The following is a 19,158-nucleotide window of genomic DNA, read 5'->3' on the forward strand; positions in this document are numbered from 1 at the left end:
CAGACAGACAGACAGACAGGGACAGACAGGGACAGACAGACAGACAGGGACAGACAGGGACAGACAGACAGGGGCAGACAGAATAGTTATTTCAGTCTGGTCACATTTGCATCATTTCAAATGATGCAATAAACTCTGTGGCTTTACTGCCTAGACGAGACTGAGGAGCGCCTGGTGCATTGTGCTGACAAACGCTTATGACGAGTACAAAGCAGTTCTATGGAAGTCCCGCCCCCCCCCCTGCCCCCCCCCCCTGCCCCCCCCCCTGCCCCCCCAGAGCCTGTGAGTCAAACGTGGGGTCTGACCACAGATCAGAAGACACGGCGTTGGTCACCGACCGACTTCCTCTCTCTGATTCATCAACAAGACTTCACCTCACACTTTCCTGGTCTCCTTCCTCTCTCCCAGTACCACAGGTCGTTGCTGCGCTGCTGCTAGTTTACTTTGGGCTCGCTGCCGATCGTTTGATTACAACTCTTCATAACAACGTGGCTGGCCTCCAGCACCGGGTTATCAGGCCTCCAGGCTGTGAGCGAGACCGTTGGAGGAAACCGCTCAGGAATGTGTGTGTGTGTGAGTGTGTGTGTCTGTGTGTGAGTGTGTGTGTCTGTGTGTGTCTGTGTGTGTGTGTGAGTGTGTGTGTCTGTGTGTGTGCGTGTGTGTGTGTGAGTGTGGTGGAGAGTTTGACGTCATCTACTGAACTCCACTACCCCAGAAATACCCCAGAAAGAAAGTTACACAGAATATTTATACATTAGGTAAAGTCACGTCTGGACATGGAAACTACAGTTCAACACCAAGGCAACCACACAGCCAGGGTAGAACACTGGCCAGGGAACGTTCTAGAACACCAAGGCAACCACACAGCCAGGGTAGAACACTGGTCAGGAAAGGTTCTAGAACACCAAGGCAACCACACAGCCAGGGTAGAACACTGGTCAGGGAGGGAACGTTCTAGAACACCAAGGCAACCACACAGCCAGGGTAGAACACTGGTCAGGGAAGGTTCTAGAACAGGGAAGGTTCTAGAACAGTCCCACCACACACAGTGGGGAAGGAGGGAAGGGCTTTGACCAGAACATTTAACATTTTCAGCTGTGAGCAATCCGTCACTGAGGCTCACAGAGAAAGCAAGTTGGGTTGGAGGGGGGGGGGGGGCAGTGATCACTTCACTTAAAACCAACATGTATAAAACAATAACTCAGGCTCATTATCAGGACCATCATACTGCCAGGTGCTGTAAGCGTCCTGGAACGCCCCTGAAGATGATGGATGGCTAGACAGTCGACGCCAAAAACACCCAAAACACCAGGCTGTCCATATACGTCACAAAACACCAGGCTGTCCATATACGTCACAAAACACCAGGGTGACCATATACGTCACAAAACACTCTGTGGCAGTTGGACTGAACCATCCTTTGTCCTCCGGGTGAGGGGGGAGGGGGGGGGGGGGGGGGCTGGGGGGTAGGGGGGGCAGGTTGGGGGGGTGCAGGTTGGTACAAGATGAGGTCTGTCTTGAGTCACACACAGGCTGAGCCAATCACACGGAGCTGTGTTGTCCTGTGCTGTTTCAACAGGCAGAGTTGTTCTACAGACTGTCATACTACTCTACCATCTTCTACAGACTATTATACTAGTCTGCTATCTTCCACCGTAGACTGAAGACCTAACTGCGTAAGGACCGTCCCTCCTGAAGACCTCCATCTCTTCAGGCTACACCTTAACTGTCCCTCCTGAAGACCTCCATCTCTTCAGGCTACGCCTTAACTGTCCCTCCTGAAGACCTCCATCTCTTCAGGCTACGCCTTAACTGTCCCTCCTGAAGACCTCCATCTCTTCAGGCTACACCTTAACTGTCCCTCCTAAAGACCTCCGTCTCTTCAGGCTACACCTTAACTGTCCCTCCTGAAGACCTCCATCTCTTCAGGCTACACCTTAACTGTCCCTCCTGAAGACCTCCATCTCTTCAGGCTACACCTTAACTGTCCCTCCTGAGACATCTACATCCCCTCTACCCCCCTGTACAGTTTCTCTACTGCTAATAATTTTTTTGGGGAAAAATCTAATAAAAACGTAGCCTACATTTTCCTGCTACGACTGTTGGATAAATGATTCACTTACTACAGTCAAATGTACTTTGCTTTGGATAAAGGCGTCTGCTAAATGCCAACAATGTAAACGTAAACGTACAACACTGTGAGGTAGAATACCTTTTCTTTCTTTTTTTTTGCAGACGCCTTATTCCAAAGCGACTTCGACAATCGATACATCTGACTAAGCAAGTGAATCCTCAGTCCACCAGTCGTAGCAGGAAGAGTAATCCAGCTCAGGCCAGGGGCCATTTGGCAGACAGACGTCATGATAGAAGAGACGATACATGATATTAATAGACACTGGAGAGACAGTACAAGGGGGGCCAGTCAAAGTCTTAGGAGGCATAGTATAGAACACTGTGTGGTAGAACTATTCACAGAACATCTCTCATGACCAAGCTTCCCATGATGACTCAGACCACAGGGTAGGAGGAGAGAAGAGGGGGAGGCAGGGTAGGAGAAGAGAAGAGGGGGAGGCAGCGGAGGAGAAGAGAAGAGGGGGAGGCAGCGGAGGAGAAGAGAAGAGAGGGAGGCAGCGGAGGAGAAGAGAAGAGGGGGAGGCAGCGGAGGAGAAGAGAAGAGGGGGAGGCAGCGGAGGAGAAGAGAAGAGGGGGAGGCAGCGGAGGAGAAGAGAAGAGGGGGAGGCAGCGGAGGAGAAGAGAAGAGGGGGGGAGGCAGCGGAGGAGAAGAAGAGGGGGGGAGGCAGCGGAGGAGAAGAGAAGAGAGGGGGAGGCAGCGGAGGAGAAGAGAAGAGAGGGGGAGGCAGCGGAGGAGAGACAGGATTCGGGGCAGCTCACATAGTTGTCCTGTGAGGTAAGGAAGGCTTAACGGAAACTCCCGCCTCGGACTCCTCCGGTCCCTGGCGGCGGCGGCTCATCATCTCGTATAAATAAAACCCGGAGCTCTCCAGGGATGTGGGGTGGTTGGTTCTAATTTGAGGTTCCCCCTGCCCCCCCCCCCCCCCCTAGGAGAGCAATGATGGTTCAGTCCATCTGCCTCAAAGTGGCAGTTAGCTAGGCAGCAGTTGGGCTAGGTTAGCTAGGCAGCAGTTAGCTAGGCAGCAGTTAGCTAGGCAGCAGGCTCTCTGTACTGTGGGAACTCAAGGGTGCAGTTATGTGTGTTGTTGCCATAAAAGGGTCGTCACCAAACTCCTTATCTCCTCACTGAGAGGACAGGGGGGGGTCAGACAGGGACAGACAGACAGACAGGGACAGACAGACACCCAGACAAAAACCTTTTTTCATCAAACTCCTTGTAAACAGACTGACTTATCTAGCGCCTTATTCCCCCCCCCCCCCCCCCGGTGACAAAGTCTTTCATCTGTACACAAACCACCCAGCACCCTGGTATTAACGCCCACAGGGCATCCACACAGTGACCTGAGGTGACCTGAGTGTTTCATCTGGTGAACAACATCTCTGACAAAGGACAAAACGACCTTAGTAGCTTTCAAACAGAGCTCTGTACACACACACACACACACACACACACACACACACACACACACCTCACTGAACTTCAAGTCTAGATTTCACATGACCGTCCCGCGGTCAGCTGAGGAGTCAGCGGTGTGTGTGTGTGTGTGTTCTGTGTGTGTGTGTGTTCTGTGTGTGTGTGTGTGTGTGTGTGCTGAGGGCGTATGACGTAGAAACACACAGAGACTGGACCCATTTCTTACGGTTATATTTTTGGAATGTGGAGGTCCCACTCTCATATATTTCAGTTTCTATTGGATAGAGATAGAGAGAGAGAGAGAGAGAGAGAGAGAGAGAGAATAGAGATAGAGAGGGAGAGAGAGACAGGATAGAGATAGAGAGAGAGAGAGAGAATAGAGATAGGAGAGAGAGAGAGATAGAGGGACAGAGGGATAGAGATAGGAGAGAGAGACAGGAAAGTAACGACGGGAGAGGGCATGTCGAACCCATGAACCCATGTCGACATGGGCATGTGTGTGCACTGTAGGCCATGGTGCTTGGTGCTGGGGGCAGCTGTGTCTCAGGAGGTAGAGGCTGTGTCTCAGGAGGTAGAGGCTGTGTCTCAGGAGGTAGAGGCTGTGTCTCAGGACGTAGAGGCTGTGTCTCAGGAGGTAGAGGCTGTGTCTCAGGAGGTAGAGGCTGTGTCTCAGGAGGTAGAGGCTGTGTCTCAGGAGGTAGAGGCTGTGTCTCAGGAGGTAGAGGCTGGTGGAGGTAGAGGCTGTGTCTCAGGAGGTAGAGGCTGTGTCTCAGGAGGTAGAGGCTGTGTCTCAGGAGGTAGAGCCGGCGTCTAATGATCGCAAGGTCGGCAGATCCCCGGTTCGAACCCCGGCTGGCCACATGTGGAGGTGTCCTTGGTCAAGACACTGAACCCCAAATTGCTCTCAGTGAGTGGGCCGGCCGGCGCCTTGCATGGCAGCTTGTCGCCATTGGTGTGTGAATGTGTTGAACAAGGCGCTATATAAAGTCAGTCCATTCAGACCACTGGCCCACCCCAGGCCACATGAGTCAGATGTTCTTCTAAATAGTTTTCATCTCAGCCAGGTTTCCATCTCTTCTATACGACATTAACAAGGGGGGTTGAGAGGACAACCTTCTGAGGAAACTGAGGTAACCTCGCTTTCTTTTAGACCAGGGGGAGAGCTTGACCTTTTTGAGAAGTCAGTTAGCTGAAGACAGTTAGCTGAAGACAGTTAGCTGAAGTCAGTTAGCTGAAGTCAGTTAGCTGAAGACACTAGACAGTTAGTTGAAGTCAGTTAGCTGAAGTCAGTTAGCTGAAGTCAGTTAGCTGTAGACACTAGACAGTTAGTTGAAGTCAGTTAGCTGAAGTCAGTTAGCTGAAGTCAGTTAGCTGAAGTCAGTTAGCTGAAGACAGTTAGCTGTAGACACTAGACAGTTAGTTGAAGTCAGTTAGCTGAAGACAGTTAGCTGAAGACAGTTAGCTGAAGACAGTTAGCTGAAGTCAGTTAGCTGAAGTCAGTTAGCTGAAGTCAGTTAGCCGAAGACACTAGACAGTTAGTTGAAGTCAGACTCAGCAACGGCTAGCTCGTTTCCCTGTGGGTAGGCTGCCAGCGCGCTCCTTCCTGCTGGCTTATCATGCACCGACACGGCTCTGACCATCCCATAATACTTCCCCCTAACACGCCCCTGAGGAGAGCACTTTAGATTAGAGACAGCTTTTATAGGCACCCATATGTAGGCTAGCGCTAGCTCATAAGAACTTTCTCTCTACCCAACCCCACAGACAGACAGAGACACAGACAGAGACAGAGACACAGACACAGACAGACACAGACAGAGACAGAGACAGAGACACAGATAGACACAGATAGACACAGACACAGACAGACAGAGACAGACAGACACAGACACAGACAGAGACAGACAGACACAGACAGAGACAGACACAGACAGAGACAGACAGACACAGACAGAGACAGACAGACACAGACAGAGACACAGACAGAGACAGACACAGACAGACACAGACAGAGACACAGACACAGATAGACACAGACACAGACAGACAGAGACACAGACAGAGACGGAGACACAGACAGAGACAGAGATAGACACAGACAGACACAGACACAGACATAGACACAGATAGACACAGACACAGACAGACAGAGACACAGACAGAGACAGACAGACACAGAGACAGAGACACACACAGAGACACAGAGACACAGACACACACACACACACACACACACACACTATTAGAGGCATGGTTGGCCTTGAGGTAAGGGAGGCTAGCCAGTAAGCGCGAGGTCTCCAGGTTCAGTGCTGGGATGTTGACATCACATCCAACTGGCCAGCAGAGCTACATGACTACATGACTACATGACTAACCCTTAACCAAACATGAGAACAGGAACACCCTGAATGAAGACCAACGGGAGCCCTGGGAAGACCTTCTAACCATCCAATCAGCTGCTTATCAAACCACAAACCAGAGCCTAACAGTTCCCTACACAGCCCTGTCACCCCTATAGGACAATAAGCTACACCGTAGTACAGAGGTATAGATAGATAGAGGGATATTGGAACACACACACACAACAAAGTGAAAACTGAGTGTATCTTGTAAACAACATTTTCCGACTCTGGACAAAGAGACAGAATTACCGTAGTAGCTTTTAAACAGAGCACTGTACAAGTCACACACACCCACCCACCCACCCACACCCACACCCACACCCACACCCACACCCACACCCACACCCACCCACACACACACACACACACACACACACACACACACACACACACACAGGGAGGATCCCTATTTGGCAGGGGCCCACCGTGCCCAGCCCTGTTCCTTCAGGACGCAGACACACAATAGAACAATACCTCCGCCCGGGCAGGAGAGCACCCTGACAACACTGGCCCAGAATAGACCCAACGAACACACCGCAGGACAGAAGAGACCCAACGAACACACCACAGGACAGAACAGACCCAACGAACACACCGCAGGACAGAACAGACCCAACGAACACACCACAGAACAGAATAGACCCAACGAACACACCGCAGGACAGAAGAGACCCAACGAACACAACGCAGGACAGAATAGACTCAACGAACACACCTGACAACAGAATAGACCCAACAAACACACCACAGAACAGAATAGACCCAACAAACACACCACAGAACAGAATAGACTCAACGAACACATCAACGAACACACTGCAGAACAGAATAGACCCAACGAACACACCAGACAACACAACAAACCTCCCCAAATAACCATCCCACAAACTCTAACAACTGTCCTGTACATGTCCGCTAGAGAACAGAGTGACCCAACGAACACACCAGACAACAGAAGACCCAACCTGACAACAGGCTGGGCCCAGAATAGACCCAACGAACACACCAGACAAGAGAATAGACCCGACATGACCACACCACAGAACAGAATAGAATAGACCCAACGAACACACCAGAAACACACCAACCTCCTGCTGCTCTCTCACCTCTGACCAGAGGAAACGCCCGGAGTCAAGTATGAAACGTTTCAGCACCACTTCAAAGGACTGTTCCACTAACATTGAGTAATAACTTTTTCGATATGTTCGTTATAAACCCACTTCTGAACCTAATAGTATTGCAAGAAGTTCTAATCTAAAAGGGTTAAGTCGAGCGTTGTCTCACAGATAACACACAGAGAGCACCTCAGCGGTCTGACTCGTGTCGACAGCGCAGGAGACCGACCTGGGCGGTCGCTAGGAGACAGACGTGATGCTGTTGCCTATTGAGTAAGTCTGAAACAGAACAGAACATCTCTTTGTGTTGTTCTGTTCAATCACACGATCAGACAGACGCGTCATCCAGGTTCACGAGCTCAGACAAGACTGATCAGATCAGAAAGTTGGTAAAACCAAAAGAATGAGCCTCGTTACTTCAGGTGAGCATTCAAGTGACGCTTCTGGAAGCTTCTAATACCCGTTATGGTCGTTGATTATGTAGAAAAATATGGATGACACATTAGGGATGACAATAACGTGACCTTGTCCGTACTCTGAGGTCGCTAATACCTCGGTTAGCGGTTAGCGGTTACCCGTTAGCGCCCAGGTCAGGCTGTGGATCAGTGGTCCTCTGTGAGGAGGAGAGGGGGGGGAAGGAGGGAAAGAGAGGGGGAAAGGACGGAAAGAGAGGGGGAAAGGAGGGAAAGAGAGGGCTCTTTGACGGAGGAGTCACAATGAGGTCTTTTCATGTGCAGTTAAAAACCTTCCTACTGGTTAACGGCTAACGGCACCTTGAAAAAAAGAAAAACAGAAACAGGCTGGTTGCTAACTGACGTAGCACCTTAAGTTTAGCAACGGCCCAGAACAACATGGCTGCTTCACAGCATCCAAGGCCCTAACCCTGGCTGAGGTCAAAGGGCAGGTCAGGTGATTCAGGGCCCTGCCGTGCCTGGCTGAGGTCAGATGTCAGATGGGGTCAGGTGATGCTTGTTTTGTTTTGGAACTCCTGGGGTGGTTTAACTCCTGAGGTGGTTTAACTCCTGAGGTGGTTTAACTCCTGAGGTGGTTTTAACCCCATGCCAACATGGGCATACATTCACCGGCCACTTTATTAGGCACACCTTGCTAGTAGTACTGAGTTGGACCCCCTCTTTTGCCTTCAGAACTGCCTTAATTCTTCGTCAACAAGGTGCTGGAAACATTCCTCAGAGAAATTGGTACATGTTGACATTACATCACGCAGTGCTGAAGATTTGTGCCAAGAAAATATCCCTCCCACACCATTACACACCTACGCCCAGGGAACTGCCGCTCACTGGATATTTTCTCTTTTTCTGACCATTCTCTGTTGCCCCTAGAGATGGTCCTAACCCCTAACCCCTGACCCCTGACCCTAGAGATGGCTGGGCGGGAAAACCCAGTAGATCAGCACTTTCTGAAATACTCAAACCAGCCCGTCTGGCACCAACACCCATGCCACGTTCAGAGTCACTTAAATCACCTTTCTTTCCCATTCTGATGCTTGCTTTGAACCTCAGCAGATCGTCTTGACCGTGTCTACATGCCTAAATGCATTGAGTTGCTGCCACATGATTGGCTGATTAGATATTTGCATTAACGTGCAGTTGAAAAGGTGTACCTAATAAAGTGGCCGGTGAGTGTATGCACCACCCCAGGCCATCTCATTCTATGTCTGTGGGTAGAGCTACGGTACAACGGAAGAGATAGGAGAAGCGTACGTAAGAAAACCAGTGTGGGGGGGGGGGTCGATGTTCAGATGCCTTCAGAAGACATTTTCCAAACAGTAAGCATAGCCACAACTAGGAGAAACACACCACTGTTCTGTCACTCATTGGACAAAAAGTAAAATCTGAAGTTTCTCTGCTCCCACGCCTGCTGGAACCACAGCAGGAACACCACAGGAACATCCCTCTACACCTGGTGTCTCTGATCTCCATGAGTCAACACAGCTAATGATGCCTGTACCACCTCCAGCCCTCTCAGTCAGAACACCTGTGTGTGTGGTGGGGGTGTCTGTGTGTGTGTCTGTGTGTGTGTGTGTGTGTGTGTGTGTGTGTGTGTGGTGTGTGTGTGTGTGTGTGTGTGGTGGGGGTGTCTGTGTGTGTGTGTGTGGTGGGGGTGTCTGTGTGTGTGTGTGTGTGTGTGTGTGTGTCTGTGTGTGTGTGTGTGTGTGTGTGTGTGTGTGTGTCTGTGTGTGTGTGTGTGTGTGTGTGTGTGTGTGTGTGTGTGTGTGTGAAATGAATCATAAGTTTAATGGGTGGCTGTGGCGCAGAGGAGGTAGAGCCGGCATCTAATGATTGCAAGGTCGGCGGTTTGAGCCCCGGCTGGCCACGTGTCAAGGTGTGCTTGGGCAAGACATCAATTTGAACCCCAAATTGCTCCCAGTGAGTGGGCCGGCCGGCGCCTTGCATGGTAGCTTGGCCGCCATTGGTGTGTGAATGTGTGTGTGAACGGGTGAATGAGAGGCCATTGTAAAGCGCTTTGGAATAAGGCATAGCTATATAAGTATATATCTATCTATATGAGTCAGTCTGTTTATAAGTTAACAGAGTTCCACCCCAGCAAACCAGAACCAGGCCTCATCTCATCAGACGTAACCAGGGTAACCAGCCTCATCTCATCAGACGTAACCAGGGTAACCAGCCTCATCTCATCAGACGTAACCAGGGTAACCAGCCTCATCTCATCAGACGTAACCAGCCTCATCTCATCAGACGTAACCAGGGTAACCAGGCCTCATCTCATCAGACGTAACCTGGCCTCATCTCATCAGACGTAACCAGGGTAACCAGCCTCATCTCATCAGACGTAACCAGGGTAACCAGCCTCATCTCATCAGACGTAACCAGCCTCATCTCATCAGACGTAACCAGGGTAACCAGGCCTCATCTCATCAGACGTAACCAGGGTAACCAGCCCTCATCTCATCAGACGTAACCAGGGTAACCAGGCCTCATCTCATCAGACGTAACCAGGGTAACCAGCCTCATCTCATCTCTGTGTCTTGGCTCACCTCAGACATCACTAGCAGCCACTGGCGGACTCAGGGGGGGGGGGGCAGGGGGGGCGACCGCCCCTCCTGGTGCCCCCATGGTTGAAAAAAGTCTCTCTTAAGTGCCCTTTTGAGTGGCAAAAATGCCCTTTTGAGTGGCGAAAATGAGAGGACGTGCCCTATTGGTGCCCCTCCAATGGTCTAAACTTGACCGTGTGCCCCCACAGTTGAGAAACGTCGCACTAAAGTGCCCTTTTGAGTGGCAAAATTAGAGGATGTGCCCTATTGGTGCCCTTCCAATGGTCTTAACTTGACCATGTGCACTGATGGGGTCCCATGTTGTGCAGTAGGTGCCTTTTTTTTCTTTTCGCCCCCCCTGCCCTTCAAACAGCCTGAATCCGCCACTGCTAGCAGCACACAGACACACGCTGGTGGGAATCACGAGATCGGGGGGAGGAAGACTCAGACTGAGAGAAGAAGAGATGTAGTCTGTAGGACGCGGCCGCCCCATGACTCAGCACGGTGATGGGAGATGAGATTACAGGATTTAGAGGATTTGGCTGGGCGGAGGCTGGGATGAGGGAGCGCAGACGTTTGAGGAAAGAGAAGAAGAGTTTGTGGGGGGGGGGGCAGGGCAACGTGTAATGATCCATCCAGCTCCACGTCAACTTTAACAACAGCCGTGTCTATGTTACCTACTATAAGAGCCGCCTCGGGGGTCAAATGACCATAGTCTTTACAATGGGAAGCTGCTACTTACACACAATGACCACTAGTTGGCCGTCTTGTAAATTAGCCTGCCCTCCTACACAGAAAAACTAGCAAAATAGCTTCATACCAGCTTATCCTGATGTGATTTAGAAAATGTAAGGATACTGGGTGGTAGAACGCACATATCTAGGAAACGTCATGAAAGGAGGCTCCTGAAATTTGATCGAGTGCAAAGATATAAAACATTTGTACTCACAGGGTCAAAATGACCCCGCCCACGGATGTTCTGGGGTTAAAGGAGGACGTTTGTCCTAAAGATGGCACCTCCGCGAAACTCAGTTAGAAGTTCCAAACAACCACATCCCATAATATAATCATTTACATTTCCCCAAATCGGGTAGGAGGACACTCCATTTCAGAAAGAAACACTTAAGCAGGACCAGAAGAGTGTACGTATGTAAATGACTTATGTCATGAAGAGTGTATGTAAATGACTTATGTCATTAAGAGTGTGTATGTAAATGACTTATGTCATTAAGAGTGTATGTAAATGACTTATGTCATGAAGAGTGTATGTAAAGGACATTTCTTCTTCCAAGTCAGTCAGTCAGTCAGTCACAGACAGACACACAGACAGTCAGTCACACAGACACAGACACAGACACACACACACAGACACACAGACACAGACACACAGACACAAAGACTCACACACAGACACGCACACAGACACACAGACACAGACACAGACACAGACACACAGACACAGACACACAGAAACAGACACAGACACACAGACACAGACACACAGACACACAACCCCCCCCACAGACACACAGACACACACACACAGACACACCCCCCCCCACAGTTCAGCCCTACCAGCGGATGTGTCGTCCTGTAAATAGACCCCCCCACCCCCCCACCACCCCACGGCCTGTTCTCCACCAGCAGCCACAGTCTCCTCTGAGCTCAACGGTTCCTTCAAAAGTGTAGACCTCTAATTTGGAACTGCCAGAGCGGCTCCACGCTGACCTAACCTCGCCCGTCACACAAGTACCACTGACTGTCTGTTTCACTTGTTCTATAAAGAAAGCTGATGTCACTTGTTGTCAGAAAATCTAATGTAGCCTATTATTTATGAACTACTAGGGTATTGACACGATTGACAATGAAGCACTGAAGTGAAGTAAGTTAAGTCAGAGTTATCATCATTGCAACATCATTATTCATGGAAACTGGAGGTGTGAGCCCAAGACAGACCATGTCCATACGTGTAAACTACTATCTTTGTTATTTTCTCAATAGTTTTCATTAGATGACTCTTCTTCTGTCAGATCAGGAAGACCATCTGACAGACCCCCCCCCGCACTGTTCTCCAGTCAGCTGCATCTCCGTCTGGTTACTATGACATCATATCCCAGTCTAACTTCGCTGCTCATTAATGTATGAGATTATTTAATGTATGGAGCTCTCTTCTTAGAGGAGAGTAGTAAACATACAGACGACGTAGTAAAACATTCACCTAAACACAACCCATCACCTTCTAGGCAGGGAAGACGGACACATCATTCCTTATTGAACACATGAATTACTACAGCTTCAAGACAACAAAGTGATGGACTGTGATGAAAAAAATATATATATATATCTACTATCTACTATCAAGGACAGTCAATAACTGCAAGGAAAGTGAGGAGTTTGTGAGAAGAGAGGAGAATCTTTGAGTCTGGACAGTGAATGCATTAGGGGCTGGAGAACAGCTCGGAATAAGAAAAAGATCATTACGTTATGTTTCATAGTGAACATATGACATTCTGATAGTGAACATATGACATTCTGATAGTGAACATATGACATTATGATAGTGAACATATGACATTCTGATAGTGAACATATGACATTCTGATCCCAGTGATGGTCTGGTAAGAGAGTCAGGACAGCCTGGCTGGGGTAGAAAGGCTCATTAACATGTAGATGAGCGTCAACTGATTGAATCAGGTCGATTTCCTAAAAACAGACTACAGGACTATATGTTGGATGTATATATACTGAAATGCCATATTCAATAAAGCAGTCATCTGTTTTTGTGAAACTCTGTATGGTCAGTGTGAAAAGTAAAGGACGTTTTTTTTCCTTTTTCTTTTTTTTAACGTGCCAACTTTACCCAATCAACTAGTCACACACACACACACACACACACACACACACACACACACACACACACAGACACAGACACAGACACAGACACAGACACAGACACAGACACAGACACAGACACGCACACGCACACGCACACGCACACGCACACACAGACACACACACACACACACACACACACACACACACACACACACACACACACACACAGACACACACACAGACACACACACACAGACACACACACACACACACACACACACACACACACACACACACACAAACATCACATCACATAGAGAAGATTGTCAGGAAAAGCGGCACAAGTTTGTCTAAACTTACCTCCCGAATATCAACACAGCAACAAAGTATCCTTCTGAAACCTTCTGAAACCTTCTGAAACCTTCTGAACCCGTCTGAGAGCTTCTGAAACACTCGCCGACTCCGTTCTGCAGTGTTCGAGGCGTGGTTCCAACTTCTTCACATGAGGAAATTCTGAGGTTTGAAAATGTTTTTTTGTTTTTTGTGTGTCCAAGTCCATTTGGTCCGGTAGAGTACAACAGCGCCCCCTTCTGGACGGAGACAGACTCTGATACGGGTTTATTTAGTGACTTTGTGTTATAATCCACATGATCAAGTCTTCATCGCCGCCCACTGGGCATATTATTAAACATTATGCTTTTAGATATTATTATATTATTATATTATTATATTATTATATTATTACATTATTTATAGATATTCCAGCAAACAAACACACAGTAGGTGTCGAGGACTCAAGGAACAACAAAGCGGTCACCTGCCACCGTTTATAATAAATACGACCGCTCTCAAGGACTACGATTTAAACATATGTTTTTATTCTACTTTGATTAAGTAAAAACAACCCTATATTTGGGTTATGGTGAGGTAAGACAGTTTCAGACAGTTGGTTGAGTTGGCTGTAGATGTTCTATACTCTGGCGCCACCTGGTGGATGTTTAGATCAGATCAGGCAGGACTCTGACGTCAGTGCTAGTTGTCTGTCAGCTGTTTATCCGCTTGTTAAGTCGTGACGTGTTTCCGGGTCCCAACGTTGGCTGAGGCGCTGTCTTCGAAATGGAGAAATAATAATAATAATTAATTATATTTATATAGTGCTTTTGTAACGGAGTAGAAAGGGCAAGTTCAATTATAGCTAAAATAGGTATAAACTATTATAGGTATATTATTATAGGTATAAACCGGGGTGTCTAGGGGTTTAATGACGTGGTATACCCGGGGTGTGTCCGTGACCCGGATGCTGTGTCCGTGACCCGGATGCTGTGTCCGTGACCCGGATGCTGTGTAAATATAGCTGGACAGTGCATTTGCACGGGACGTAACGTGATCTCCCTCAGTGCATTCTTAACCACTGAGACGGTAAGGTCACGTTTTCTGCAGGGTCTGAGATCGCATATAATTTAAGAGATTATTAATGTATCTATGTTTTATTTGAATGTTTGATGATTAAGATAGCTGTTTTGAGTTTCCCCATGTATAGTATTTTACTTGGAACATATCATAGCATTGGTAAAATGAGTTTTCTGTTGTTAGCATTGATGACGCCAGGGGCGTGTCCAGGGGGGGGCCAGGGGTGGCCCGTGCCACCCCTGAAATCTGATTGGCCACCCTAGGTGCCACCCTGATTGATTGGCTATCTGCCTAGTCACTCAGAGCAGAGGCCACTTCGCACCACGAGACAAACTTTTCGAACAGAACACCTTTTTGATCAGCGGTGAGGTGTGCTGGTCTTGGCGCTCCTGAAGAAATGTGAGTACCATTAATGGTTAGACTTTTGCATAGCTACATATAGGCTACGGTGTTGTGCTAGTGGTTAAAACGTTTTAGCTGTAACATTATATTTTGTAGTAGGCTACTCTGGTCTCTCATCATCCGATCTCAGCTTGCTAGTAAACCTGTCGTCGAAATGCTAGCTAATGCTAACGTTAGGCTATAGGCTAGGTAACGTCAGCTATATACATTTGAATGCTTGAGTATGTTTTGTTTGTGTATTGTGCAAGTTATAAGTGACATGTGTTATGTGATGGTTAATGTTACAGTATGAAAAGAAATCAGAGCATTCAGGGTTACTTCCAAAGAAAAAACCCCAAAAGGACAGAGCAGCAGGACAGAGAAGCCAGAGCTAATGTTAGTCAGTCAGAGGATGAGAGCCAGCTGGAGGATGTAGACCCAGTTAGCCCACAGCAAGAGCCTCCAGCTTCTGCTGTACACATGGGTATGTATGTAACATTCTGATAGCTCCAGATGTATTTTTAGTAAGCACTTATTTGATAACCGTGATAATGTAACATTGTGATTAATTGCTATACATTTAAACTAAAGCCGAATCTTGTCGATTAAGCCTGTAGGGGTATTCATATTGTATTCATTTGAGTTTGGTAGCTAACATCGGCCTACTTACAAAAAAGGCTGATTTTGTCATTATGATGACCATTTCTGTGATTTTGTAGAGTCAAACAAGGATACTGATGATGAAGGCTGCACATCAGCTTCACCTGCACATCAGGGTATGTTGTACAGTATACAATACATACAATATAAGCCATCTACTTCTCTGCTTTCAGGTTGTTATGAATACAACTATTACTACTATTACTATTACTACTACTATTAAATTGATACAACTATTACAATTCCTGCATTGCTTTAGGTGTGTCTAGTCAGCCACTCTCAGTCTCAGACTATGATACTGACAACGAGGACCAGCCATCAGTACCTGCAGGCCCTGCATTTTCCTGTGGGGACAGTGATGTGGCAGGCCTTGCTGCCCCACGTGGACCTCCTGGTAAGCCTTAATATGTAATTGTTCATATTAAATATACTGTAGCCCGCTTAATATATTGTACTACTTCAATTCTTTAATCTATGTATTAATGCACCAATGAGTACTTCTGTCTCAGAGACTTGAAGGCAGGATCTGATTCTCAGGCTTTTGTCACTTTCAGATATTTCACAGTCAAGAGCAGAAGGTCCCACTCAACCTCGGCTAAAGATTTTTCCCAAGACTGTCCAAGGTGAGAAGAGGAGGTCGTTCAATCCGCCGTGGTATCAGCTGCATTCATGGCTTGAATACTCACCAAGCCGAGATTCAGCCTACTGTTATCCTTGCAGACACTTTTCCCTGCCTAGTGCACCACAGTCTGTTTTCACGTCAGAATCAGGTTTTTCTAATTGGAAGAAAGCAATGTTCAAAGATGGTGGCTTCAAGCAGCATGAGAAATCTGAGTGTCACACTAATGCCATGTTTGCTTTGAATGAGTACAAGAGGGCAGCACTTACAGATGCTTCCATAGTAGACCTGATTAACAAAGAATACAGAAAAAAAGTGCAAGAGAATCGCAGCTACATAAAAACAGTTGCAGATGTACTGCGTTTGACTGCAACTCAGAATATAGCCCAAAGAGGTCACAGTGACTCTGAAGAGCACAAAGGGAATTTCTTAGAAATTCTTGAAATGATTGCTAAACACAATCCGTTGGTAGCCAACAAAATGAAGGCACAAGGTAATGCAAAATACACCAGCAATACCATCCAGAATGAAATTCTGCAGTGCCTAGCTGGTATGGTGCGTGATTCTATTGTGGCAGAAGTGAAGAAGAGTGAGTTTTTTTCTGTGATTGCTGATGAAACCAAAGATCTGCAAAAGAAGGAGCAGCTCTCATTGGTTGTTCGATATTATTACAACGGGGCTGTCCATGAAAGTTTTCTGGATTTCAAACATGCCCAACATCTAGATGCTAAGGGGCTTAGTGACATGATCATCCAGTCTTTAGAAAACTATGGCCTCGACTACAAGTCTAATCTGGTTGGGCAAGGCTATGATGGGGCCTCAGTGATGAGTGGCAAACACTCGGGTGTGGCAGCCAGAATTAAGGCAGAGGCCAAGCATGCGTTTTATGTACACTGTAATGCGCACTGTCTGAACCTGGTCTTAGTTGACACTGTAAAGTCAGTCCCAGAGGCTGATTGCTTCTTCTCGCGTCTTGAGAAGATCTATGTGTACATGTCTGGATCTTATGTGCACCAGAAATGGCTTGGTGTTCAAAAAGAGATGTATGGTGGCCAGGCCAGGGAGTTGGTCAAACTAAGTGACACAAGATGGGCATGTAGAGCATTGGCTTGCAGGAACTTGATGGATAGGTTACCAGCCGTGTTGCGTGTTCTTCAAGATATATGCACAGAAAATCATAGAGACAGATCCATTGATGCTCGAAGTTTGCTTGCACAGATTGACCTGACCTTCATTGGCCTCCTTGCAACCTTCAAAAAACTGTTTGGAAACACAAAGCTCCTTTCTGACTTACTCCAGTCACCTTCTGTTGACTTGAGTAAATTGTACAGGAAACTTGAAACTTTACAGTTAAGAGAAGCAATTAGAAAAAATTGTAAGAAAAAGAAAGGAGAGGCAGCTAGTTTTTTATGTTAATGTAACATATGTTTAAGAATTATTGTTTTTCCTTGTACCTGTACAGTGTACAGTGTTTTTTGTTTTGTTTTGTGTTACAATTGGAGTGCCTGCATGTTATAGTGTACAACATATGCTGGTTTGTTTAAAGAATAAAAAACATCTGAGTTTAATATTACATTTGTATGGAGCCACTCTGTTGTGTTGTGATTGGTAGCACTGGGACTTTTAAACAGGGATTGTTATTTTAGGGTGTGTTCTCACTAGAACATTTGCTTCACTTGGAATCAGAGTTTAGGATGAAATTCGCTTTGCTCTGCGTTGTTTGGAGCTGTGAGAACGCACATTCCAAGTCACTCCCGGAGCAAACAACCAACACATGCTCCGGCGCTTGAAAAGGGTGGTTTCGCTCCGGTTAGAAACGACGCATCGAGGCTGTCCATAGGAAAACAACAGTGCATGCGTGTTGATCTGGATAAGAGCGGGACGAACGGGCAGTTTTCTATTTTCCTGACCAATCAACTACCACATCTGTTGCTTCAATTGCCTATGTTACTTTGTTTACATAAAGGGCTGTGAGAACGCAAATCAGAAATAATTTATGCAACAATGTTGCAAACTTATCCGCTTGCTCTGGGTCATGATTCAGATTTTCATGTAAGAACATGACCTTAGTAGCCCAATTAAAGTATACAATGGGGAGTGGAGACAGAAATGGTAATAAAAAGCACAAAATGGTGTGTACAAATTCACCAGAATGCAGGGAATTAAGTTTAAATTCTCAAAATTGTGCCACCCATGCATAACAAGGTGCCCCACCTGGGCCACCCCAGTGAAAAAGGTCTGGACACGCCACTGGATGACGCTAATGTGACTGTTCGTGTGTAATATCATTTTAGAAATTAGACCAATGACCCTGCACGTTCCGTTGATGAAGTTGAAGTTGATGCACTGTACATATTTTTCGACAGGTAATATTATTATTTTTGTGTTATTGTATGTCTGTTGTTCTGTTAGTAGACTGTATTCTATGAGGAGGTTGGATTTTCCACCTCACGAGTTTGCACCACGCTCGCAGCTTACCTAGCAGTCAGGTGGCAGCCATTGTTGCACGTGGTGCGCATGCGTATCCCAAGTGCGCTGTTTTTCCATGCATTTTGATGTTCATGATTTCTTGTTGTTATTGTTAAATGGAGACCACTATACGATCACACAAGTGAAGATTTATGTAGTCTACACATTTTGTATTTTTGTTTTATATTATTGTTATAATTTGTGTAGTGTGAGTGACTACTATATGTCTGAGTGCATTCTTAACCACTGAGACGAAATTAGACCAATGACCCTGCACGTTCCGTTGATGAAGTTGATGCACTGTACATATTTTTCGACAGAATAAATGAACGTGAGCCATCCAGCTGAGAGTGATTCTTGAAAAGATACACCCCGTCACACTTTTCCGAGGCTCAAAACCCCTGACAATATGGAGAAAACGGGAAAGTGCTGTGTCCCTTGTTGTATGAATAGATCCGAGTCTAAAAAACGATTGAACTGTCATTCTACCGCTGTAGTTCACAGGTACTCTGGTGCGGAGAATTTTGTTCCCTGAGCCCCTGAATGAGGCGTACACCCATCCCATAATAAGCTAGTACAGAGCTTTAAAATGCCCACAGTAAAGAACCACAAATTGCACAAGTTGAACATTTTTATTTGCAACGATTTGAAACTGTAAGATAAGGTTGTATAAAAATAAAGACGACCAACAAACTTCTTAAAAAAGT

At 46.9% G+C, this 19,158-nt stretch overlaps 1 protein-coding gene across 1 annotated transcript in view; it reads right to left on the reverse strand.

The window, feature by feature from the left end:
• cdc42se1 (CDC42 small effector 1) overlaps positions 1-13,406 on the reverse strand; it is a 32,169-nt gene extending 18,763 nt beyond the window's left edge. Inside the window, exon 1 of the mRNA XM_080532820.1 lies at positions 13,273-13,406. The gene's annotated coding sequence lies outside the window, so the exon portion shown is untranslated. The remainder of the gene's footprint in view (positions 1-13,272) is intronic.
• Positions 13,407-19,158: the final 5,752 nt, after the last annotated feature.

The sequence above is a fragment of the Nansenia antarctica genome, assembly GCF_963989245.1.
Source record: "Nansenia antarctica genome assembly, chromosome: 5".
NCBI lineage: Eukaryota > Metazoa > Chordata > Actinopteri > Argentiniformes > Microstomatidae > Nansenia > Nansenia antarctica.